This window comes from Helicoverpa armigera, chromosome 22 (assembly GCF_030705265.1).
Source record: "Helicoverpa armigera isolate CAAS_96S chromosome 22, ASM3070526v1, whole genome shotgun sequence".
Lineage (NCBI taxonomy): Eukaryota > Metazoa > Arthropoda > Insecta > Lepidoptera > Noctuidae > Helicoverpa > Helicoverpa armigera.
The window spans coordinates 10,061,193-10,087,701 of NC_087141.1; the positions used below are offsets into that span (position 1 = coordinate 10,061,193).

Genomic DNA, 26,509 nt, shown 5'->3' on the forward strand with positions numbered 1-26,509 from the left:
ATTTTTTTTGAACACGTAGCAGGGCAATGCTTAACACATGTGGGCAATCGGATTACATCCCACTTCTGATGTGGGAACGTCAGAAGGGGCCTCGCGGCGGTCCTGGCTGTCACTTTCCATCGTTTGCGTTGCAACCGCCAGAATTCAAAAATAAAGGCACGATTGTATAGTCCAATGTTCCATTATTTGGTTTCCTCATCATTTTATTCACAATCGCACACAATCAGTAAGATGGAATGAGATTTCGAGCCAATAGGTTAGTATGTGCACAATTCAGTTGGCACCTGTCACCAGAATGACTGCTGCCATCACTCGTCCTGACACTTACTACTCTATTCGGGGTTACCCGCTCATAATTTTAATGTAATAAACGCGCCGACATACATATGTATAGGTTACAGTCATAGTGATTGGACAGATATTATACATAATGTCTGATCATTGTATACATATAATACCCAAATTGACTAGACAATGTGATAAGTTAATCAAACTCAAACTCAAAAACGTTTATTCAAATTAGGCTGATAAATCAGCACTTTTCAAACGTCAAAAACAAAAGAAAGCCCCCAAAATGCCCGCCCTTACCACTTCCTATGTGTTTTTACTGAGAAGAAGTGGCGTAACAAACTCCCCAGCAACACATGTCTGTCTGTCAGGTTGGAAGAACCAGAATTTATACGGAACAAGTCAAATAAAAACATCGTTATCACATGATAGCCATTATTTAAAAGAAAAGGAAAACAAATAAACTTAACACAAGCAGGCTAGCACACCGATTTACACCTATAAAGACTAAGTACAGTAAAAGCTCCCTATTCGCGCTTCCGTCATTCGCGTAACACTATTCGCGGATTAAAAAAATGCAACCCAATTTCTTTATTCGCGGATCTAAAATTTCATACAAAATTCCTTACATGGTATACTTGGTGTTTAACGCAATATCTTTTCTTATATATTTGTGTTTTTTATTTTGGCACCTAGGAACGTATCCCCTATAAACCCATATAGATTACCATTCTGTATTCACGGTTTCTGTATTCGCGGCATATTTATGGAACATATACCCCGCGAATAAAGAGATTTTACTGTACTCAAGCATTACTTATAATCTATTAAGAGTATCTGAAGCCTCCTGCCAATAAAATCCCACCAAAAACATTAAATGTAAAAAAAGCCAATCCTCTACGCAATTCCTCCGCCGTAAAAAGTTTTGAGATCGCACAGAAGCCAAGTTCTGTTCAACTTTATTTGTAATAATAAATCAATATTTTGTGACTATATCAATAGTTTCGCTCCCTTTACAATAATATTGACTTGGCCATGAGCACAAGTTAAAAGTCGAGACTGAGCTAGTTCTAATACTTACTCTTGGTCATCGAAAAGCTAAACTCCTAGCTTTGTTCACATGGAAGATACAGGGGGCTGAAATAGCCGCGAAACGCTTCGAGAAAAGATGGTACGGCCGTGCCCGCTTTGCTCGAGTCTTGGCTGAGGCACTGCCGTGCCCTCAGATATACTATCCAGATTTATTACCTTGGCTGTCACAAAATCGTGTTAGTTTCACGTTTTGTAACTCAAGAATGGCTGAACCGTTTAAGCTGAAAATTTAAATCACCACAATCTATTGATTGTGTTGTGATTCAATAGATTGTGTTATGAACAATGTTGTAAGTAAGACGAGGTGAGCGGGTGTGAATAGGAGCTGTCCGCCATGTTGCAGGTGCTGAGCCTGATCTGCGCCACTGTGCTGCTGGCGTCGAGCAGCGCCCTCAAGTGGGGGGACTACTGCCCCAATCGCAACCGGTGCAAGAATCCAAAAAGGCACCTTGTGTGCCTCTACCACAATGACGTACGTCACTATCCCTGCTGATAGCAATGAGTTCAGCGAGACCATAGCTAGAGTGCGAGCGAGGCGGCCCGCGCTCACAAAAGTTTCTGGCTAGGCATTCACTCTCTAGCGTAAATATTTTGTTGAGGTGTTAAGAATTCGTGACCAAACGTGATACAATTGCACCAGCCTGTTACATACAAGGGCTCGATTCTGCTAATTTCACTTAAGCGACAATCGATTCACATCCGCCTGAGATCCAATCATCACTCAATTACCTACGATTGAAGCGTATGTGGCATTCCGCATTTTTTTTTCTTTCAAACAAATTATCCTTTTCTGTGATTCAATATAATTCATCATATTGCCTGCAAATGCTTTATGATTGCAATATATGATTGAAGAGCACTACTGTATAAACCAAATGGCAGACGAACGGCAAACCAATGAAATGTCATTGGGATTTGATTGGTCTTATATTAGGAGCAGAATGCCCGCGAAGGTTAAAGTGCGATTTAATTTTTATCCAATCGCCACAATATTACATTAGCAGAATTGAGCCCCTGGCCTGCCTGTCTGACCTCCTCAACCCTGGCAACACCCCTTGGTGAGAGTCGGTTTCAGCCTTTTTGACGCCTGATTCAACACTCGAATTCGTGCTTCCGACTATCCCTAACGACTGCCGTCTGATTTAAAAATACATCATAAGGAGAAAGGAGTCGGATGCCGAAATTTATACTTTTTGGGAGTTGGTTAATTATTATTAAATACTTAATTAATAAATTAATATTCAACAGAAAAAACCAATACACAGATACTGCACTTCATTAAAGCCTGCACGGGTCCGAAGCTTCAGCAAACGAGATCAAACTACTACTTTGGATATCATTAACGGGTAAGCACTTTTTTTGTGTGGGTAGTTAAAAAGAACGCAACTTTTAAAAGAGCTCCTGAGTTTTATTTATTTAAAGTGGGTAATCGACGTTCGAGCCTATACCGCGGTTTTAAAAAACGTCGGTTTTACTCGCGGCTTGTTGGTGCTGACCGACCTGCAAGTAGGACATTTGTATCTGAATACAACACGACATTTACACGACGAGCCGAGTAAAAAATGAAGCAAACATGACGAGCCGCGAGCCAGGCTCGTCAACTCACAAAATCGCGGTATTGTCATAATATTAGCCATAACACTTTATTTCATGAAGGAATAATGATGAAAAACCAATCAAACGCATCAGCAAAATCCTATCACAAAGCTACGACAACACCAAACATAGCTAATGTTGTAATTAGGTAGTTATCACTTGATTTATGTAAGTATTTTTGAAGGTAAAAAGCGGTCCCCCGACTCGTCAAAATTTAGTTTGGTCTGACATGCTTTAGTTGGTACTTACGTAGTGTTAATAGTTATTTGTTATACAAGAGTGCAAAGTTGCTTTTTAACCGCGGGCTCAATTTTGATGACCGAGCAAGCGAAGGATTCTAAAATTGAAACACGAGCGTAGCGAGTGTTTCAATAATTAGAATCCTGAGCGATAGCGAGGGAATCAAAAGAGCACAAGGTAAAAAATCTTTGCACTCGAGTGCAACACGTAACTTTTCATCCCACCTCATCGAGGAAATTTCTAAACTCAAAAAAAGAAAATGGCACGCACGTCACACGTGACAAATTAAAAAGATGTACCTACCTATTAAAAATTATTTATGCAAAAACTCAGTTAAAAAATGTAATGAGGTTTAAAATCGACCTCAAAACATTAAAAATTAATAATTGCATCCCACTTCATCGAGGAAATTACTAAATGCAAAAAAACAAAATGGCGCGCACATTTGAGTATCAAATTAAAAAGAAGTATGATATATATGAAAAAATATTAAAGAAGACTGTATCTACCGCTAAAAAACAACACTTTAGTAATAAAATGATAAAATCTAATAATAAAGTGAAAACGATGTGGGAAATTATAAACGAACGAACTAACAAAATTAAAAGTCGCGATAAATTTAATATAACTCTACAAAAAAATGATAATTTAATTTCAGAACCTAATGAAATAGCCAATTTCTTTAACAAATTCTTTGCTTCTATTGGACAAGCTAGTTCAAGACCAACAGACATTAAGACAAAACGACCCCTAACGGCGACCTCCTCTACAGAGAAAACAATTTTCCTAAGCCCGGTAGATCCATACGAAGTGAACATAATAATCAAAACGCTAAAAAATAAAACAAGCTTCGGTATTGATGAGCTCCCACCAACACTGAGACAATGCGCAGACGAATTAACCCTACCATTTTATAAATTAATTAACCAATCTTTTGAAGAAGGTGATTTTCCGAACCTATTAAAAAAAGCTGTAATAAAACCAGTACACAAGAAAAATTCAAAAACCGATCCAAACAATTACCGCCCCATTGCTCTCTTGCCTACTGCATCCAAAATCTTTGAGAAGGCCATGTGCAAAAGAGTCTACAACTTTTGTGAAAAAAATAACTTATTAAACGATTGTCAAAACGGCTTCCGGAAAAACAGATCCACTGTCTTAGCAGTATATAAATATATCCAAAAAGCACTAGACATCATCGACAGGAAGAAATATGCAATAGGCTTACTATTGGATATGACGAAAGCTTACGACAAAGTTCAATTTCAAATATTACTAAATAAATTAGCTAACCTTGGAATCCGCGGAAAATGTCATGATTGGTTTTCTTCGTATCTACGAAATAGAGAACAATTAGTCGAAATAGAGTTTTTAATGAGAAATCCAATGAAATAGAAATATTCCGATCAAACAGCATACCAATCACAGCTTCTATCCCACAAGGAAGCGTAATCGGTTGCTTCCTCTTCCTTGTGTACATTAACGACCTTCCTAATAATATCAATGAATTTTGCGTTTTATTTGCTGATGATATCTCCATAATTTCTTCTTGTGACCCTAATACCAATTTAAATGGAAAACTGACAAACGTACTAAACACTACGACAGCTTGGATGGCAGAACATAATCTAGAAATAAAGGACATTGTTCCGGCTCCATACATGTTCTGCCTAAGAACCGTTCGAATTTAAAGTGACTTCTATAAACTCTTAAAATTATATGGAATCCTATGAAATAAGTTTTCACGAACGGACACTTCAGGAAACTAAAATAATTACGAAAAAAGTTAATATTTTGAGGTTATAAATAAAAAATAACCAAGCTTGCGTGAAATATCAGAGTATTATTATCAAACTACACTATACAAAATATCAACAATACTATGTACAGCTCTATGTTCTCTTCTAGATCTAGGAAAAGACTACTCTATTAGATACTAGGAAAAGAGATACTACCTAGTCAAGTTTAAGATAATTCTTTGACAATTATCATTTTACAAAGTTGCATTTTCTGTCTGTCCCTATGAATGCTTAGATTTGGGTGCGATTTTTTTTAATAGATAGAGTAGGTCAAGAGGAAGGTTTGTACACTAAGGTTTTACATTGCCACCGTGCGAAGACGGGGCGTGTGGCTAGTTTTCATAAATGCTTAGAATTTTTATGAAAATCAACTACCTAAACGCTTTTGCTTTCAACGTTACGTTTCTTAATATAACCCGCGGTCCAAGAAGGCACTGAAGGCACTGAAGGTCCGGAACCAAGAAGGCACAGACAGACCATACTAAAAATATCATTACCACACAAAATAATTTAACAGTTAAAGTAAGGTTTACCAATAACAATGAAAGAGGTTTTCGAAGATGTGTAATAAAAACAATATTTATATTCAATTAAAGGTTTTTAATCATCAATATTTCTCAATAATATATTATCTAAGAACTGTGCAGGGGGTTCAATTGAATTTTGGTATCTCGCCCAGCTTATCCATTGTTGTATGCAACGAAGTATTTCTTCGTTTTCTAATACCAAAGAACCTCCAGCAGATCCACAATTCACACAATATAAACTATATTCTGCATCCATTGTTGTAATTATAATACAACTAAATTCGATCACAGACAGAGCAATATCCGAAAATGCCAGGAAAATCCTTTTCCTTTACACACAGCCGAGTCTACCAAGTACGCAATCTAATCGGAGTCCGTAATCAAGCCAAAGTTGTTAGAATAAAACCATGAAACGCATAGAAAATCACAAAAGAAACGATAGTTGCAAAGCAATCAAACCATTGACATAATTATATTCTAATCAAACTGACTACTAGCAAACTGACTGAAGTACACCAGTGTTGCCAATTACGAAAGTATAAAGCCCCAGTACACATTGGCCCAAGCGTGGCCAATACACGCCATCACCAATGTGTACACGGGGTATTGGTGCATGTTGGTGGACATTTGTCAAGGTTGGCGCGCATTCGGCGAGGTTTTTTGGGCACACATCAAAGGAATCGTGGCCCAGCTTGGCGTGTGGTGTTTACACATTCGGCCAATGTTTAGTTCGTCACCGACCGCTGAGAATAGTACACTTTTGTGTTGCGTGTAAAATGAATATAGTAGTAAATATAGTAGTGTAGTATAATACGATTAGATTGCGTATTAAAGATAGAAGTGTATGGAAGAAGAAAACATGCTGCGCCGACCCCAAATAAAATTGGGATAAGGGCAGGAGGATGATGATGATAGTAGTGTAGTATAATATAAATATATACATATAGTAGATAGTGTACAGATAAATAGCCGCAGCCTTAATTACTTCGACGTTCATCGCAAGTGGTTTGCCAGGCAGCAATGAGCCATGCTCCAATGTGTTAACACTATTTGATCGTGGCACTACATTTGTGCATCGCAAAGGTTGGCCCAACACAGGCCAATGTGTGCTGGGGGCTTAATACTCGAATGCCAAGCTAGAAATTCGCGATTTCGCTTAAAAAAATATAGAATACTAGTATTTTTCTAGCTAGTCAGTTTAGGTATTTAAATGAATAAAGTGTTACCAACTAATTTTAATAACCGATTTCGGAAAGGAGGTTCTCAATTCGATCCGTATTTACCGAAATTGCGAAATCTTCCGAAACTGGCAGCACTGGCTGACGGAAACATTTTATAAGGCATCAATAATTGTGACCCTACTTTTTATTTGGAATTTATTTATTTGAAGTGTCCGTGGAATACTAAAATATGTTTTAAACAATATAAAAATAAATAAAAATTATAGTATAATTTATATTCACATCGGTTCTTAGGCTTGAAAATTGAACAATGTCCTTTAACAAGACCAAAATAATGATGTTCCGGCCCCACCAAAAACAACAAATAGACATAAACTTTAGTTTCAATAATATAAAATTAGAAGCAGTTGACAAGTTCACCCTACTAGGCGTTGACATTGATAATCATATTGATTGGAAATCACATATACAAAAAATAAGTGCAAAACTATCTAAATTCTCATATGCTCTCAGAGAGATAAAAAAGACCACAGACCTAAAAACTGCGCTAGTAACCTATTATGCGTATGCCTATGCGTGGCTCAAATACGGCGTTATCCTATGGGGAAATAGCACAAACGTATCCACACTGCTAACACTACAGAAAAAACTTATTCGCATTTTAGTAAACATTGAAGACACAGACAGTTGCAAACCCTACTTCAGGGATTTAAAAATATTAACGCTACCCTGCCTTTACATATTCGAAATTTGTAAATTTGTTCGTAAATATCCGGAATTCTATACTAAAAGAGAGGACAAACAATCTAGATATAATTTAAGACACAAAAACAGACTGAACCTCCCATCTTCGCGACTAAAAATGCACTCCTCAAGTACATACGTCATGTCCATAAAACTTTATAATAAACTCCCAGAAGAAATTAAGAACATACATAGAGATAATACTTTTATTAACAAATTAAAAATATTATTCTTAATAAATAAAGCATACTATAGCATAAATGAATACATAATGGATAAGATATAACTAAATTCTTTATAAGTATAAATAATAATAATTAATTAGTAATAAGTAAATTGAGATATTTTTTCTACCTACCTACCAAATAATGTTAAGCTAATCTTCATTATACATAATTACCATACTTAGGGCTCGTCACAGTAAAAATATAATTAAAATATTTATAAGATTAATATGTATAGACAAAATAAATAAGCATAGACATAGATTAATTTAATGACTTAAAAATGATCTCATTACACAATAAAAATTATTAAGCAAATTTTAAGATAACGTTTTTATAAAAATGTAATTATTGTATGTATTTTGGTTCTAAATGTCTCCTATATAAATCCTAAGTGTATCTTTTATTGTAAAATTCAGTTCTTCAAATGTATTTCTTTTCACTACTGTACTAGGTATGTTATTTTTAAACTATGTTGCTGTGCCCTAACAGGGTCCATAATTGTACTATAGCTTTAAGCCTTGTATACCACCTATAACAAACATTATGGAATGCAAATAAATGAATATGAATATGAAATATGAATATGAAGTAGGTTATTAAAGTTAAAGGCCTATTAAAGTTCATTTATTTGAAATCTCAGTTTAAAAATGAAACAAGTTTAAAAATCTATGTAAAAACAATAATAAAAATTACTTAATTAATTGAATAATTATTTTAAGCAGTATTTTATTTGTTTAACTAGCTTCTGCCCGCGACTTCGTACGCGGATCCTGTCCCTTATGCCAGCGACTACGGGGTCAGCAAAATCAAAGATCTTAATCGTCTGATATTGAATTTTAAGGGCCCGTTGACTTGAAAACAACGGAATACTCATAACCATTAGAAACGTTCCATATATTTAATTTTTGTACTTCAACGGCAAAAGCACAGCAGACTAAACAAAACGCTGAGAACTGAACCGCAATAGACGCGACCATAGGGATAAAAGTAGTGATTCTAATTAGTCCGCATTTAAGTTGTGTGTGGCAAAAATATTACACGTATTATTACGTAAAAAACATTAAATAGATGACAAAGTCGGGGTGACTTAGTGGAAGTCGTGGTGGTTTAGTGGGTAGAGAACCAATCTCTCAAGTATGAGCGTGCGTCTTTGATTCCAGGTCTGGCAAGTACCTGCCAATGAAACTTTTCTAAGTTCGTATGTAGGTACTTTCTACGTAAATTTTGGATACCAATGACCGTTATTTGGAAGGCATGTTAAACTGTAGGTTCCGGCTGTCATTGAACATTCTTGGCAGTCGTTATGGGTAGTCAGACCAGTAAGTCTGACCAGTCTTACCAAGGGGTGTTGGGTTGAGCGGGTAACCGGGTTGTGGAGGTCAGATAGGCAGTCGCTCCTTGTAAAACACTGGTACTCAGTTGCATCGTGACTGGAAGTCGACTCTAACATAATTGGGACAAAGGCTCTTGAGATAATAACGACAATAATAATGAGATATAAGCACCGCAGGACATCTGAGGCTGATGACGGGGAGTAGCTACCCCGCGGGGCTATATATACTGAGTTCTCCAGGGAGAGTATACTGCCCCCATCTCCGGCCGGTCGGAGTGAACCATGACGGGGGTAGGTCTCAAGCCTCTGGCTTGGCTTGGCCGTCCAGAGTAGAGTCGCTAGAGCAGGGTTAGTAGCCCTGCTCGGAGGATGCCTCGTGGTAAGTGACCCACAGGGAGCGCGTAATCTGCGTTTAAAATCCGCCGAGGTATTCTCACACTTCAGCCGCTCATGTCCCTGTTGCCCTCTTGTTGCTATTCAGTGACTGATTCCCGGGGGCCCAGTAAGTGAGCTGGCGAAGTCTCCACCTGCAATTTTTACATGTATCTAATACATTGTCATCGGCAGGTGCCATAGTACCCGTAGTTTCCCCATTCCTAGTCCATTAGCATCCCATCACAATAGCCCAAGTAGTTTTCATCCACGCAGTTAGCAATGGTATAGCACAGAACCGGGGATTGTCTTTTTTTTAACGACGTCGACCGGGGATTGTCCTTGAGTTCGTATTTCTATAGTGTATAAAGGGATAATCGTCGGTTTCGTGTCATCATACCTATTTCATAACATTCGTTTCTATACATTTCAAGTGTAGTATTGCTCTTGAAGTTCCACATCAGGTGTTCCAGATCTTCGGTGTATATACGTCAATAGAGAGTGCTTATTAGATTGAACAACTTTTGCTAAAACGTCACACCTCTATATGCTATAGTCTAGCTGGTCCCCTGGAGTTCCACATCAGGTGTTTTAGATCTTCAATTTGTATAAGTCAATAGAAAGTGCTTATCAAGTTGAACAACTTTTACTAAAACGTCATACCTGTATATGGTACAGAGAAGCTGGGCTCTTGGGGTTCCACATCAGGTGTTCCAGATCTTAAAATTTATTATCTCAGCTGAAAATGCTCATCACATGAAACAATTTTTGCTATGGCACCATTTTGGTATCTCTTATAGTTTCAAATCAATCAAATCAAATCAAATCATTTATTTCATGTAGGCCTTTACAAGCACTTATGAACGTCAAAATTATAACTAAGTTTGATTCTAGTTGCCCATTCCAAAAGTAGCTTCCTATGGAGAAGAACGGGCAAGAAACTCCATGGTTACTCTTTTTAAAAACAATAGGTGTTACAATTTGTATGTATTGATACATACGACAATAACATGAAAAAGAAATGTTTACAATATTTTTTGGGTTGACTTTGAGAAAGTTATACAATGCAAGTTGAACTAGGAAGTTATTAGAGAAAATTATTATACAAACTATTTTAAGAAGTTAATAAATTAAACAAACCAAGTTATATAAAGCAATAGAAAAAAGAAATAATAATAATAACAACGTGATAAGAGCAAGAACATTAATGAGGACAGAGATATTCCTAGACAGCCTGCCAGTCGCCAGGGAAGCCACTTGTGCAATATAGGACTAACGCCATACATCCTTGTCGTCAATATAGTCTTTGATTTTATAGTATGCTCTCTTAATAAGAGTAGACTTGACGACATTCTTGAATTTTTTATCAGTAAGGTCTGTTACACATTTAGGTAGCTTATTGTAAAACCGAACACTATTCCCTAGAAACGATTTGTTTGTTTTGCTTAATCTAAATTTTGGGACGACTATTTTATGCTTATTTCTAGTATTAATATTGTGAATGTCGCTTTTTACCTCGTACCGGTGTAAATTTTTTCGAACAAACATGATGTTTTCAAGAATATAGAGAGAAGGCAACGTGAGAATATTGATTTCTTTAAAAAACTCTCTCAGTGATTCGCGAGGTCCCATATTATATATAGCTCGAATTGCCCGTTTCTGAAGTATAAAAACAGATTCTACGTCAGCCGCTGCCCCCCACAGCAAAGTGCCATAAGACATTAGACTGTGAAAGTAGGCGAAATATACTAGCCTAGCCGTTGCTACATCCGTAAGTTGCTTTATTTTTCTTACTGCAAAAGCTGCAGAACTAAGTTTAGCCGACAAGGCGGTAATGTGGGCACCCATTGTAATGTTGAATCTAAGGTTATGCCCAAGAAAGTGGTTTCTTTAATTAAGTCTAGTTTATTGCCCTCAAGCGTGATGTTGAGATCAGCTTGGGCTACATTGGGTAACGCGAATTTTATACATTTTGTTTTTGTGCTGTTTAGTAATAGATTATTGGCAGCAAACCATTTTGAAAGAGTAGCCAGGCAATCATCTACATGTACATGGCTAGATTCTTTTCTATTAATTTTAAAAATAAGGGAAGTGTCATCTGCAAATAGAATTACATCTGCCAAGTCAGACATCATGTACGGGAGATCATTAATATATGCAAGAAATAGAAAGGGGCCCAGTATTGAACCTTGAGGCACGCCCATTTTAACTAATGACCCTGAAGATGTTGATCCGTTTATATCTACTTTTTGCTGTCTGTCTGACAAATAGGATAAGACAAGTTTGAGAGCTTTACCACGAATTCCGTAATGGTTTAGTTTACAAATAAGAGTGTTGTGATCCACGCAATCAAACGCCTTGGAAAGGTCACAGAATACACCTAAAGCGTTCTGTGAGTTCTCCCAGGCTTCTAGGATTTGAGTCACTAGCCTGACACCTGCGTCTGTAGTACATCTACCCTTCGAGAAACCAAACTGGTGGTCATGGAATATATGATTGAGGTTAAAATGACTGGACATCTGATCTAGCATGATCCGTTCAAAAATTTTACTTAGCGCGGGAAGAACAGAGATCGGTCTATAATTAGAAGGGTTTTTCTTACAACCTGACTTGAAGATTGGAATAATTTTACTGTGCTTCATGAGGTCAGGGAAGATACCACTGTCAATGCAAAGATTAAAAATATCACTTAATATGGGGGCGATGCAGACTATAATGGAATTAAGGGCTTTCACAGAAATTCCCCATAGATCTTCCGTACTTTTTGAGTTTAAGCTCTTAAATGTTCTTAAAATAGTGTGCTCCGTAATACGATTAAATTTAAAGTCGGGTAGATTTTTAGGAAAATTTGTTTTTAGCATTGATTCAGCCGTGTGAGAGGACGAGTTAAGTGATTTTGTTACCTCTACCGGGATGTTTGAGAAATACGAATCAAACGCGTTGGCAACTTCTGCTTTATCGGAGACGATAACATTATTAATAATTAATCGGGGATCATTGTCACGTGATTTAGTTTTACCTGTTTCAGAGTTTATAATACTCCAGACAGTTTTTATTTTATTGTCAGATTTCGCAATTTTTCTACTAAGTGATTTGGATTTAGCAAGGGTACATACTTTTTTGAATATCTTTGAGTAGTTCCTTACATAGTTATGGAAAGAAGGATCAGAAGTCATTGATTTTTCGTGGTATAAGTTGTATAGGACATCTCTACTTATTCTTATTCCTTTGGTAGACCAATCGCAAAATTTAAGTTTCTGTGAAATTGTAACTTTTTTTTTAGGACATGATTTATTGAATTCTTGACATAATTTATGGAACAAGTTATTAAAATTAGTATTTGGGTTGGAGGAATTCAAGCTAATATTAGGCAATTTGTTTTCCACATTATTTTTGAATTTATTCAAAGTTGATTTTGTCAATGGTCTACAAGTAATTATTTTATTTAATACGGGTTTTTCATTTGTTTTATAATTAATAAGCTGTCCTAAATGGTCTGACCTTACTCCAGATATTAGTGCAGAACTCTGAAATTCAGAGTTGGTAAAGATATTATCTATGCAAGAGCTTGAAGTAGCAGTTATTCTAGTTGGTTCATTAAAAATATGTTTTAAATTGAATGATTTAAATAAATCTAATAGTTTACATTTCTCAGGTGACTCAGTAAGAATATTTATGTTAAAGTCCCCTGAGACAAAGACCAACTTGTTACTTTTACAAGCTTTACTCAATATGTCCTCCATACAGTCTAAAAATGATGAAAGATTTGATGTTGGAGGTCTGTAAACACATAAAATTATATGGCTTCCAATTTCTGCACAAGCTACCTCACACAAGCGATCAACCGAGCCGGAAGTAATATCCTTTCTATCTTTAAATTTTAAATTATTTCTACACAATATAATTACACCTCCGCCTTCAGCTGACGCCCTGTTATAAACACTAGCAACTACAAAATTATTAATACTGAATAACATTTTCTCAGGTTTCAACCAAGTCTCAGAAAAACACAATACATCTGTGGAGTACTTATCTATTAAAAGATCAATATCTAAAATTTTGCCAGAAAAGCGGTTTATATTTTGATGGAAAAGTAGGATGTTATTAGTTCGCTTTTCTATTGTCGGTGCACCTAGTTTAAATCTACCACAGTATTGTTGCAAAAGCTAGACAATACTGTATCAGTAGTTTCCCTAAACTTTGTCATATCATTCTGTATGACCATGTTAATATTAAATGCTAATAGATTAGCAATTTTATCTTTATATTTATTGGGATAAAACATAGTTTCCCGCGTTAAATAAAATTCTCTAACAAAATTGTTAGTATCAAAAAGCAATAATTTGTCACTATGACAACATGTCAGGGTGTGAATTAAGCTGTTCAAGCTATGAATATAATTATTTTGTTCTGTCGTGTAAGAATCTGAGTACGGGAGTGTACCTATCATAATGTTTTTAAAATTAAGTTTTAACAAGGTGTTAATACCATTTACTATGTCACTTTTAATTAAATCAAAGCTATTACCTATTAACAGTATCAGTGACGTATCATCATCAAATTGTTTGTTGACAATATTATTTATTATAAAATTAAAATGCATGTTTGGGTAACTATAACTACTAACACTACTTGTTGGCGAGAGGTAGTGTTGTAAGTATGAACCTAGGCCTTTACCAAACTTATCTGTGAATAGTACAGTCCTTTGCTGAGACACTTGTTCAACGCTCTGGACAGCGTGAGGAATGTCAGGTGAGGGGACAGATAGAGGAGGAGAATCAGGAGATGGAGGGGAGTCTGTACTGGTACTGGAGAGGTTCCTGGTAGTAAGCATTGACTCAAACATCTCAACATTGCACTTGATTATATCTGCCAGCTCACCGGCCTGAAGCAGACGTTCACTAAGCTGGTTTTGTGAATCTTCATACTTGCTAGAGATTTCAGTCAATAGTGACTCTTTAGCCTGCAATCTGTCATTTAAGTATTGGGTGTCTAGGTCATACATGTGTCTACAATGGTCTAGCTCAAGAGAACAACTATGTAATTGTTGTACTAAGTTAATGCGGTCCTTCCTAAGCTTAATACAATTTTTTAACTTAATTTGTTTTTTAAGGGCTAGTCTAGATTTTCTAATGATTTTATTTAGTTTAACATATTTCTTAATCTTATTCTTACTAAGAATTTGAGGACATTGTGTAATGGTATCATCACCAGTCAAGTCTATGGTTACAGCCGGGCTGCACACTGCATGAGTACTACCGACCAACTTAGTAAAGAGAGATTGGGTTTCAACAGCCTGTTCACTGTGTTTTGTAACCTCCAATTGAGAAATGGTGTTGTGGGCCTCCTTCAACTCCAATTCAAGCTCTTGTATGCGCCTTAGGGTTAGTTCATGAGTATCACTACACTCATGAAAGGATGACAGCACTTGTTGCAGGTGGTTGTGTTGGTCGAGGAGATCCATGTGCTGAATATGCAGCTCAGCCAGGTCATTTTTCAAGACTGTGTTCTTGTCGACAACATTCTTGACTTCCACTTCGCTGTCTTCTCTCTCCTGCAGCAGCTGGGCACAGAGGTTCTTTGTGGTCTCCAGCTCTTTCAGGGTAGCTCTCAGCTTGTCTTCCAAGTCTTTTACAGCTGTAGCTCTGCGGGTCTGCATTTTGAGTGTTTTATCGTGCAGATATCTGAAATGTACAAATACACAGCTAAGTGGCTGACAAATACAGTTCACAGGACTCACTTAGGGGGGTGATGATATTATTAAACAATAAAAGAATATAGCAAAGTTACAGATAAGTATCAAGGGAAAATAAAATTAAACAAGAACATATGTAAATTAACCAGAAAAAGATACTAATAAAAATAAAGACAAGAGGGTGGTTTTATTTTTAAGTTAATCATTAGTTTTAACATAAGTTTACACAATAGCTATTTAAAAAGGGATAAATTAATTATGGACAGAACTGAAATAGACAGAAATATTGAATTTTATTGGGTTGACAAATGTTACAAGATATTTGTTTTATGGACAGTTATTAGAGGGTGGTACAGTAATATTAGTTAGTTAGAGATTATTAAATATGATGTAAGTAGTCTTGTGCAGTGTAAGGAAGTGTTTTACTGTCTGGGGCGAGCGTTAAAGTCGTCGATTCTGCTTCCACAATATGTTTTGTTGGTCTGTTGGTGTTCTGCATCAGGTCTTCAAGTTTCGAAGATAAATTATAGCCTATATGTTGACCAGGCTTAATACTGATACAACAAAGAAAAAATCATTGAAATCCGTTCAGTAGTTCCGAAGATTAGCGTGTACAAACAAACAGACATACAGACATGCAGACATGCAGACATACAGACAGAATTTTTTTTTTGGATTTGTGGTCTATTACTGTTTCTAAACCCCACCCAATTATTATTTTTTTAATATATTCAATGTACAGACACAGTTTTTTTACAGATTTATTATATGTATATAGATATGTATTTGTTTGAAAAGTCTTATCAAGATTGTCACAAATGGAGTATTGCACACGAATGAAGACAGAAAAGAGAAATGCGGGAGCGGTGATTTCAAATCTTGAAAATCGAATGAGGGAAAAACAACATGGCGGTGAAACCCAAATCGTATTTCAATTAAATCCCTGCTGATGATATTCCGTTAGACGGGTTCCTTCTATTTGGCAGAATTTTATTTGGCCGAATTGTATTTGGCATAACACACTTGGCATATTTTTTTTTCAACGAATGTTTTTAAGGCATAAACAATATTTAGCATAATTATTGATTCACTGAATATTAAATGCCCGAATTTACAGTTGCATACTTTTAAGATGGAAGAATTTTATTTCGCATAATTGCTTTTGACATAGTTCGGCCCTGTGACGACAAAACACTGCAACCCGGGTTACATTGTTTTATGGTAATACAACGTTCAATAATCTACACGATGTAAGCTTGATCCCACCCAAAACAAAAATGTGAAAGACTGCCAAGTTCGATAATATGGGAATGCTTCGCCTATAAAAGAAGTGAGATCTGAATAAGTACCAAGTTCCATACACATACCTCAGTTAAAAATAGTTACTTTTTAATGATGTTACTTGGCAAGTTTTCATACACCTTGTTATAAACCTACTAAACGCAATGAATCAAGTATTTAATTTTCTATTAAAACTTGCCAAGTAATCATCATTAAAAAGTAACTATTTTTAACTGAGGTATGTGTATGGAACTTGGTACTTATTCAGATCTCACTTCTTTTATAGGCGAAGCATTCCCATATTATCGAACTTGGCAGTCTTTCACATTTTGTTTTGGGTGGGATTTCATTTATTTTTGTAAGGTTGTTTATTTTATTTTTTCTTATGATGAAGTTAGTTAAAGAAATGTCTCATTAATACTATCTTTTAGATTTTTTAATATGCACTATGTTTCTTACAAAGAAATGAACTAGATTAACTATGACTAGATTTACCAACTGACTGACATGACATGTTATCATATATTATGTTCGTGGATCAAAGTTACACATTCGTTATTTTCGAAAGTGATTCACACTTGGCCGTTTTCAGATTTTTACTTTACTTTGACTAAATACAAACCTTTGTACCATTCGAAGATATATTATATAAATATAGATAAATTTAGTTCGTTTTAGTTCCTTAGGGGTATAAATTTACACCGGGTATAAAACACCTTCATTATTTTGAAACCGACTCACACTTGGCCATTTTCAGATTTTTCCCTTTACCTTGACATAAAGACCTACCTCCATGCCAAATTTCAAGTCAATACGACCATTGAAAGTGGTCTAGGTTTTTGATGAGTGAGTCAGTGAATCAGTGAATCAGTGAATAAGTGAATCAGTCAGTGAGTGTATAGTAAAAATAGCGATTTTCTGACGTCAATATCTCAAGACCTACAATAGGTATATTAATGAAATTTTGTATTTTAGATAAGTGAGGGGGTCTCAACAGATACTAGAAATTTGATATGCGTAAATAAAATAGATTTTGAGTTACAGGGGGGTCGAATTTGGCCCGAAATGGTTCGTGTAATATAACCCACGGCCGGTGTGTCGCCTTTTTTGCTCGAACTTGGCGGACACACTGCCGTGTGTCTAGATACAGGTTCGATCTACTGTGGAATAACAGTTTCCATTGTCAAAATATTCGCAGGAAATGTTTTTGCTAAACGCTGCACTCTAGATTGCATCGTTTTACCGTGATAGGAGAACGGGGTGCGTCCAGTGCGGGCAGTGCGGGAGCGAGGGCAGCGCTCGGTTGGCCGCCGGGCGCCGCCGGGCGATCTTGTTTTTCATTGGTCTATTCAAGGTCAGGTGGCGGGGCTTGAGAGCTTCTAATTTTTAAGTGCAAGTTAAAATTCACGTCAAGTCTTATTATGGTGGTCAGGCATTTCTGTAGACAATTGTACGGTCAACATAAATTCAAATGCAGGCCAAGACAAATTCAAAGTCAAAGTCTACTATGTACTTACTTAGTGTTAAAAGTTATTTTTAGCTTTGTAACAGACATACAGCGCCATCTAGATAGATATATTCTTTATTATGCACACCAATTAAAAATCAACAAGAATAAACAATTTTGAAGTTGGTGACACAATGGGCGGTCTTATCGCTAAAAGCGATCTCTTACAGACAACCTTTGGATGGATTGTAACAAAAAGGAAATAACCATATCGCAGGTAGTTTTGGTGCAGTATGTACATATATATAATATTAATACCTAAAACAATAACAAATAAAAAATAATATATATATATATAAATATATGTATGTTGTTGAAGGCCCTTGTGATGTTGCCCTTCTTGGTTTTGATTTCCGCCACCCTCGTGATGCCGTCAGCACCAGGAAACACCTTGACGATACGGCCTAATAGCCAATGTAGTGGTGGTTGCGTTTTCTCTCTGATCAGAACTAACTGATTCAGCTTAATTTCGCCTGTGTTTTATCATAGTCATTGTATAATAAATCCATTTTATCAAGTCGGGTTTCCAGTTCTGTTACTTGTAAATCACTTAATCGTGAACAAGAAAGGACTACATTTAAATAATTGCTGAAAAGCGTAAGTTTAGCTTTACAGCTTGCACGTTTCTTAACTAATTCTTTAAGTTTAGAGTCCATTATTCAAATAAATAATAATTACGTTAATTCGTAACTAATGAGCAAGCACTGCGTTGAATAAATTGCAAAGCGACAGATGTTGACCTTGAGTGAATTAGCGGTCAAGCTAACACGTATCCGTGTAAACAGGTTTCTTATTTTTGCCTGCTACTAATTATGCAGCGATGCACCTACAATAATAGGCTTGAGCGATAACCAGGCTTGAAATATGTGCAACGAAATGAATGCGATGACTAATAAATATGGGGAAAAAAAATGGAACAGATTTAAATGGCCAACAAAGCGGGAAGAATTTAAGAAGTGATAAAGGGCAATGATTAATTGGAACGACACACTATTTACCGATCCGTAGCCACAGTTATCCGTTCTCGTCGATATATTTCTTGGAGACGTGTGCGCCACGTTGGTTTTTTCCTGCGCTGCAAAATCGCCACGCACGCGTCACTGCACGCCTGCCTCCGTTGTTTTTTCTTTCTTGCGAAGGACCACTTTGTTAGGGAGAATTCTTGGGCTGTAGAAATGACTGAGGCTGTTTCCGAAATATAGGTACTGGTTTATTCCAACGGATGATTTGTAACAAATTATATAATTAAACGGCGCGCGACGCGTACAATTTTCACAGCTGATCGGTAAGGTGTGTGTGCGGCCCGCGATCCTCGTACGTGGCTGCCCCCCGCGCCGCGCTGTCCCCCCTCCGATGCCATCGCCGGTGGCGCCTCCATCGACGTCGTTCCTATGTTCTAGAGGTTTCCGAACAATATATAATAGATAGATATAACAGAAATATGTATATGTATAATTATATGATATATGTATATTTAAAGTTGCCAATTAAACTTGACAATAGTCTGCAACAGTAGGGTATTATACCCAGTTACAAATTGGAAACGTAGTGATTCCTTATCAGGTTCTTGAAGACTGCTAGTGTGGGTGGCAGTCATAAACTTAAAGACAGCTTCAGCAGATCAGTAACGCCGTCTATCTGCGTGAGCGCCGCATCACCACTACAGACAACTACGTGTAGATATTGTGCACACATGTAAACAGTCTGCCTTTATAAGCAGAACCGTCATCGAGCAAACCATTCATTCCACTAGCTAGAGGCTCAGAGTCCGGTAGCCACGCAGCAAATTCTGAGCCTAAGTACGACTAGATCCTGTTCGATAGCCTAGCAGTCTTCAGGAACTAGCCAGCTAGGGGAGGTTGATCGGCGATAGCCACGCAGTCCCTTTCGTCCCTCCACTTAGGGTTGCCTCAACATTGTTGCATAAATATTGTAAAGTGTTACGTTTCATAAGACAAGTTGTCAATAAACTATCGTCTAGTACAACGGGGCTTTAATTTCAAATCCAGCAACCCTACAGCTTTTTATATTTTGACTTTTTGTATAATTGCGTAGCAACTTTTTTTTTGGGTTGGGGTTTTAATTTTTTATTTTATGCTTTTTAAAGAAGCTCCTTAATCTATATATATATATAAATATATACATATATATATATCTATACATATAATATATATGTCGGAGATGGTCAATAGTACGGACACTAAACGAGACGTAAGCGCGCCATCTGGTGGCGTTTCCGGTGAAACAACATTTTGGCGCGCTTGGCAGAGTCGTGGTGGTCAGCGTGGCGTCGACGGAGCTCAGTCTTCGTTGAGTCGTCGTGCGGCACACATCTCGAAACTGCCCTACGTCACGTCTAGTGTATCTAGTGTTATTGCATATTGTAAAGTGTGTAAAGTGTCTTTTGAAATTAAAGTGTAAAGGTTCTTCTAACCTAACAGACAGACATGTGTTGCTGGGGAGTTTGTTCCGCCACTTCTTCTCCCCAGCCAAAACACATAGGAAGTGGCGAAGGGCGGGCGTTTTGGGGGCTGTCTTTTGTTCTGACTAATTTGAATAAACGTTTTTGAGATTAGAGTGTTTTTAGTTATCTCTTTGTGCGATTACCCTAGCTGGTGTCGGACAATAGTGCCATTCTTGATGTTTCGTCGCCCCCCAATCCGACATCAGAAGTGGGATGCAATCCGAATGCCCACATGTGTTAAGGATTGCCATGCCCACGTGTTCAAAAAGTGAAAAAGTGATGTGCTCGTTCGGAGTGATGTGTGGCGGCCGATGGTGGATTAGTTTCGAGAGAATTCGCCACGTGAAGACAAACTTTCTGGATTTCTGAGTGCACGATAGGCACATGCTGAATACCATGTTTTCCAGTAGGCAGAAAACAAAATAAGGAAACATCAGAATTTTGATATGGAGGATATAGTAGAAAATTGATTAAGAATTTCAGCGCAGGCACGGTTATGGTGATTATTGTGCAATATGGCGACAAAATGGAGCATCCCAGCTGGAATCGGAGCCTGACGTGCGATCGTGAGGTCGGAGTGTTGGTGCATCTCCGTGGTGTCTGTGAACGTGAAGCCTTGCTGAACTGCGCGCCATAGCGATGTGCGCATCATCATGCGCTAAGAGTGGAAACACGGTGAGACCGATCCATTTTTGCTTTATGTTGAGGTTATTTGTCTTACGACATTTATAAACTTGAGGCAGTTTCAGTATTGTTGATTGCGCTCCCACTGCGCTTATTAATTAGTGGAATCGTAGATAATCAGAATTAGACACCGTGAACCTAGGTTTTATCCCAGAGTTGACTAGTTACCTGATCCTATCAATATCCTAAAGTTAGATTAATCCCACCCAAAACTAAAATGTGAAAGACTGCCAAGTTCGATAATATGGGAATGCTTCGCCTATAAAAGAAGTGAGATCTGAATAAGTACCAAGTTCCATACACATACCTCAGTTAAAAATAGTTACTTTTTAATAATGTTACTTGGCAAGTTTTCCCACACCTTGTTATAAACCTACTAAACGCAATGAATCAAGTATTTAATTTTCTATTAAAACTTGCCAAGTAACATTATTAAAAAGTAACTATTTTTAACTGAGGTATGTGTATGGAACTTGGTACTTATTCAGATCTCACTTCTTTTATAGGCGAAGCATTCCCATATTGTCGAACTTGGCAGTCTTTCACATTTTAGTTTTGGGTGGGATTTCATTTATTTTTGTAAGGTTGTTTATTTAATTTTCTTCTTATGATTAAGTTAGTTAAGGAAATGTCTCATTTATACTATCTTTCAGATTTTTAAATATGCACTATGCTTCTTACAAAGAAATGAACTAGATTTTCGAAAGTGACTCACACTTGGCCGTTTTCAGATTTTTACTTTACTTTGACTAAATACAAACCTTTGTAACGAATTTCAGATCGATACGACCATTCGAAGATATAGTATGTAAATATAGATTTTAGTTCGTTTTAGTTCCTTAGGGGTATAAATTTACATCGGGTATACCTTCATCATTTTGAAACCGACTCACACTTGGCCATTTTCAGATTTTTCCCTTTATCTTTACATAAAGACCTACCTCCATGCCAAATTTCAAGTCAATACGACCATTGGAAGTGGTCTAGGTTTTTGATGAGTGAGTCAGTCAGTCAGTCAGTGAGTGTATAGTAAAAATAGCGATTTTCTGACGTCAATATCTCAAGACCCACAATAGGTATATTAATGAAATTTTGTATTTTAGATAAGTGAGGGGGTCTCAACAGATACAACAAATTTGATATGCGTAAATAAAATAGATTTTGAGTTATAGGGGGGTCGAATTTGGCCCGAAATGGTTCGTGTAATATAACCCACGGCCGGTGTGTCGCTTTTGTTGCTCGAACTTGGCGGATACACTGCCGTGTGTCTAGATTCAGTTTCTGCTTCATTGATTGATTGAATTGTGCGTCAGACTAAATTAGATCCTAAGTTTAAAGGTGCGTTTAAGATTATTGATGTGTTAGACGGGGATATACGCCTACTAAAGGCACTTTACTCTAAACAAACATGAAAAACACCCCCATGATTGTGGAGGAAAGATAACCGATCACCAAGTACCCAAGAATTAGAGTTATAGTTGATGACGGTGGTAGTGAAACCAATTCCGATTAAGAATGGCATGTGTACTCATACTCGAACCTAGGGACCGCATCTCATATGGTGTAACATGGGATGATGGGTCAGAACTAGAGACCGCACCTCATGTGGTGTAACATGTGGTGATGGGTCTGAGAAATCGTTGGTGCGGTTTCTAATCTGTGTTGGTGCACAGGTTGGACGAGTTGAGTATGCATTGCCCTTGAAAACCAGCTCAGATTTGTGATGATGATTTTGTTTTGTTTAACTTGTTGATCGGGCCTCTCTCTAATGTTGTAAAAAACCCTGAGAACAGGGAATTGATTATTGATGATAACCGTAGTTATAATGGTCCTGTTTACCGGTTTGTAAGGGGGCTTCCCTTACATAAGTATTGTCAATGCAAATGTAGTGCAAATTGTCACTTAAATGTGGAATGTCAGTATGGAATGCAAAATGATGTCACTGAATGCCCGACGGGATGAATCTAAATAAAAATGCAAGTTGTCCGATTCAAACCACGTCTAATTGAACACTAAAATAAAAAAATAAACGATACATAATTTGCATCGAAGAATGCAATATGTTAGTGTCAATGCACTGCCAAATGTAGGTTGCGTCCAAAGTGCAAATGCACGAGCCTACTAGTTAACTTATTGCAATAAGTGTATTTTTAAAAATTCATGTACGTGCACCGTACACGGTTGAAAGTCTGACTAGCAATTGGATCTTTCTTTGATTTCGCGCTTAGCAACTAACGTATCTAGTTTCTTTATTCAAATGGTGATTGCTATTCTTAAATCGAGATGGTCTATTACTGACACATACGTTGTCAATATTTAATCGGTTGCCTAAGCACTTTCTATTACTGGTTAAGGGAAGCCTCTGGTTAAGAGAAGCCTCTGTTTAGAGAAGCCCCTGGTTTAAGGGAAGCCCCTGTTTAAGGGAAGCCTCTGGTAAAGAGAAGTCTCTAGTGAAGGAAACCCTAGTTAAGGGAACCCTCTATTTATGAAATGTCCCTGGTTAAGGGAGCATCCTAGTCTTAACAAATGTTTTAACAAAGTTTCACAATAGCTGAGCTTGATGATATGGTCAGGAGTGGCCGAGGCAAACGTACTGTGCTGTGTTTGTGTTGTTGCAGATTAAACCCACGAGGACGTGGGAATACGCAGGATGGCCGTGTCGGAGATGGTCAATAGTACGGACACTAAACGAGACGTAAGCGCGCCATCTGGTGGCGTTTCCGGTGAAACAACATTTTGGCGCGCTTGGCAGAGTCGTGGTGGTCAGCGTGGCGTCGACGGAGCTCAGTCTTCGTTGAGTCGTCGTGCGGCACACATCTCGAAACTGCCCTACGTCACGTCTAGTGTACCTAGTGTTATTGCATATTGTAAAGTGTGTAAAGTGTCTTTTGAAATTAAAGTGTAAAGGTTCTTCTAACCTAACAGACAGACATGTGTTGCTGGGGAGTTTGTGCCGCCACTTCTTCTCCCCAGCCAAAACACATAGGAAGTGGCGAAGGGCGGGCGTTTTGGGGGCTGTCTTTTGTTCTGACTAATTTGAATAAACGTTTTTGAGATTAGAGTGTTTTTAGTTATCTCTTTGTGCGATTACCCTAGCTGGTGTCGGACAATAGTGCCATTCTTGATGTTTCGCCTCCCCCTATCCGACATATAATAAATCTGTAAAAAAACTGTGTGTGTACATTGAATATATTAAAAAAATAATAATTGGGTGGGGTTTAGAAACAGTAATGGAGCACAAATCCAAAAAAAAAATTCTGTCTGTATGTCTATTTGTTTGTACACGCTAATCTTCGGAACTACTGAACGGATTTCGATTCAATGATTTTTTCTTTGTTGTATTAGTATTAATGCCGTGGGACGCCGGCTTAGAATTGCGCTCCCCCCAAATCATCCCGTGGGTGTCGTAAGAGGCGACTAAGGGACAAACCGGAGGTCGGGCAGCAGCGTCCTCCGCGTACTGCATACCCTCACTGCGTTCGCCAACCCGCCTGCCAAGCGTGGCGATTAAAGGCAATTACCCCCCCAATGAGAAGCACAGAAACCAGGCCCCCAGTCCCCGGCAGCTCCGCTATCCCTGGCGCGGGTAGCGGTCAAGGTAACGGCGGAGCAGGGGGTGCTAAGAATCTCCGGAAGAGATCCGGCTACCCACCCCCACGACGACTGGCCCTGGTAACACACAACATACGCACATTGAGGAATCGTAAGAGCCTCACTGAATATCAATATTAAACTTGAAAGGTCCAGTCTGATGAAGTCTACGCTCCGACCTACTCGGTCCCATATTCAAAACCCGGAAAGCTTTCAACTCGAGCTCTCTAATCGCTTTGCTTGCCTCGAGAACTTAGTGTCAGTGGACGAGATCAACGACGGGCTAGTGGAAACTGTCCGCACGGTAGGGTCTTAGTTTTTTAGACCCTGCCGTAAAAATAGACCTCAAAAACTAACCGAGCAAACCTTAAATCTCATGGCTGAACGACGCTTGCTACAGTTGCAGTCTTCCCATGATGCGAAGTCATATAGGCAGCTCAATAGACGAATATCCAAGTCCTTGCGACGAGATCTGCGTCTCTTTAATACGGATCGTGTTAAAGAGACCATACAGCGAAACCAAGGCTCCAAAGTGTTCGCAAAGGACAAGTCTATTGGGCAAAGCCAGATGACTAAGCTGAAACGGGAGGATGGCAGCATAGCGTCGACCAAGGCAGAGGTTTTAGGCGAGATCGAGAGGTTCTATGGGCAGTTATACACTTCGGTCGCAAAGTCCGTTGACAGCTTGGCAGGAGATCCAGGAGCCAAGCTGTCCCGACATTATACCGAAGATATCCCGGACATCAGTCTGTACGAGATTAGGATGGCCCTGAAGCAGCTTAAGAACAACAAGGCGCCGGGTGAGGACGGAATCACTTCAGAGCTTCTGAGAGCGGGTGGAACACCGGCACTTAACTTTTTATTGCGAAAGCTAGTGGATTTTTAAGGCAGAAGTCCTTCATAATTAATCCAAATCATGAGGCTGATTATTTAAGTGGTTTAATAATTAGTTTATTTTAAATTAAATGGCAATAACGGTCAATTTTAATATGTTTGTATTACTTTGCCCAAAAGGTCACGGGCAATATGTATAGTGTCCGGTCAATTTGATTATTTGAATAATTATTATCAAATTGCACTCTCATATTGGGCATTTTTCATAATGACCGGGCATTATTTATACTGCCCAATTTATCACTTGGTCCATAACATACATATAAACCTTCCTCTTCAATCACTCTATTTAAAAAAAACGCATGAAAATCGGTTGCGTAGTTTTGAAGATTTAAGCGCACAAAGGGACATAGGGACAGAAAAAGCGACTTTGTTTTATACTATGTAGTGATATTATTCTGAGTATAATTAATTAATTTGTGTGGCTTTCACGTTGCAGGTTCAGAGCTAACCTTGCGCAAGGCTTAATCAAAGTGACGAACGGCCGACTCAAGAGAGCGTACGGCATGATTCGCTTGGTACGTATCGGTTGCAATGATAATAGCACTTGAAATCAAACGCCCTATCCCGAGCCTTGCCTGAGCCAGTGCGCGTTGCTGGACCCCTTTCTTTAAATGCCGTAATCAGCCCTAAGCTGAGGTCCCTACCCCACAGGGGCTTCCCGTACCGCAGTCGCTTACTACCAATATCAACTTTATGGCCGAAAAAAACCGGCAAACTTCTTTGTACCTCGATGGACACACTTATACCCTGTGCTAGACGGTGATGATCTAGCTTCCCAACAGTGAAGAAAGTAGAATGAGCAAAATATTTGGATGTTGATCTACATATCAATAAAAAGGTCTTCTAAACCCTACGTTCCGTCTTAACATAGTACTTACCAATTCTTAGTATTTTGAAAGACATAGCTTGACTAACGGTTGCAGAAACGATCATTATCTGAGGGCACGGCCACGGTGCTGGGGCACTCCAGCCAAGACTCGAGCAAAGCGGG

General features: G+C 38.0%; 1 long non-coding RNA gene across 1 annotated transcript; it reads left to right on the forward strand.

Annotated features, from left to right (window-relative positions):
• The first annotated feature begins 1,723 nt into the window (after positions 1-1,723).
• Positions 1,724-26,068, forward strand: LOC126055207 (uncharacterized). Its single transcript, XR_010277602.1, has 3 exons — positions 1,724-1,852; positions 2,629-2,726; positions 25,955-26,068. It is a non-coding gene; the product is annotated as an uncharacterized LOC126055207 (long non-coding RNA).
• The last annotated feature ends 441 nt before the right edge of the window (positions 26,069-26,509 follow it).